Genomic DNA, 1625 nt, shown 5'->3' on the forward strand with positions numbered 1-1625 from the left:
TCATAATTCATAATTTAGATTCACAATAAGAATCTGAATTAATCAAATAAATGAAATTAGGATCCTAAAAAAGAGTCTTTCTATAACATAATTTTATATTATAATTTTTCACATAATTTGACAAGATATTTGGGAAAAAAAAAAAAAACAAAAAAAAAAAATAATATAAAGAGGCTTCCGTTGCCGGGACTTGAACACGGGTCTTTCGGGTGAGAGCCGAATATCCTAACCAACTAGACTACAACGGAACTGACAATTTTCATAACGTATATATATAATATGATATTATTGGAGTTCAATGAGAATCCACGAATCGAACTGAAAGCCATTTTCGAAGAGAAACTCCAAAATTCATCCCACTTCACTGAAGAAGACACATATGTAGAGGAAGAAGAAGAAACCTTTTAACTTTGATGGTTATTATTCATATTATATTCACATTGATTACATTTTGATATCGGATAATTGTAATGGATAATATTTTTAGAGCTAATAATTTAGTGCATACAACATTTTTAATAAATTACAAATAGAGCAAAATTTATTAATGATGGACTAGGAAACACGAACACTGATACGTGACACAACAACAACACGATAACAACACAGCGACATGTCAATTTGTAAAAAAGTAGGACATTAAACTTTGAGAACACATTATTTATTTTATTTTTTTTAAAAAATAAATATATATGTGCATAATTTGAAGACCAAAATGTTTAAAACTCCTAGATCCCTCATAGACCATAAACGCTTTAAAGATTATAAGACTTCAAAACCTAAAGTTAAAGATCACAAGGCTTTAAAGACCAACATTTTCTTGAAAGTCTTAGGACTTTAAGATAAGATGAAGATATTAGAAACATTCACGACTTCAAGACTTTGGTCGAGCGTACAAGATCAACAAGTCACCAAACATTTGATCCAACATACAAGATCAACAAATCAAGTTCCAAAGTATAAGATCAACAAACCAAGTTTGTTCAAGAATAAGCACTCTATCCTTCGAAACAAGTATACATACGAGGGAAAGAATCACATAATAAATATTAAAAAAATGTGTCAACACCTATATATAAATGAATATAAAATTAAATTTCATTCCACAAATTAAAATTTGGAAAATTGCATTGGGTATCAAATTTATTATATTTAGCATCCATGTCATCCATTTTTAAAATATTGTATTTATGGCAAAATCTTAAAAAGGGAAAAATCATATTCTTAGAATTTATATTTTATTTTTTGCTTATTCCAAAACTACCCTCATTAAATCTTGATTTCCGATTTCGTCCTCTCCTGCATTTTTCTTTATACGATTGAAGCCTTCATCTCTTTGAAAAAACAAGCCCTAAAATCACGTTCAAGATTCTTTTGATTCATGATTTCTCTCAATTGTATTGTTCATGATTCACGTTGAAGATTTCTTTTGATTTTGATTGCATTAATTGGAGACTTCTTGAAGTCGATTTATGTTTGATTTTTTTGCTTGAAGTTTGTCCTCTCCTTCTCACGATTGCGTGTTAACAATTTTTATTTCAATATCAGTCTTTTATTGGTTGAGATTTTTGTATTTAGGTATGTGTTTCATTTATTTCTTTGAGATGAAAGTTTGATCAATTGTT

General features: G+C 28.4%; 1 non-coding gene across 1 annotated transcript; it reads right to left on the bottom strand.

The window, feature by feature from the left end:
• Positions 1-175: 175 nt before the first annotated feature.
• TRNAE-CUC lies at positions 176-248 on the bottom strand. The gene has a single exon. It is a non-coding gene; the product is annotated as a tRNA-Glu (tRNA).
• Between the last annotated feature and the right edge of the window lie 1377 nt (positions 249-1625).

Source organism: Benincasa hispida, unplaced genomic scaffold, assembly GCF_009727055.1.
Source record: "Benincasa hispida cultivar B227 unplaced genomic scaffold, ASM972705v1 Contig876, whole genome shotgun sequence".
NCBI lineage: Eukaryota > Viridiplantae > Streptophyta > Magnoliopsida > Cucurbitales > Cucurbitaceae > Benincasa > Benincasa hispida.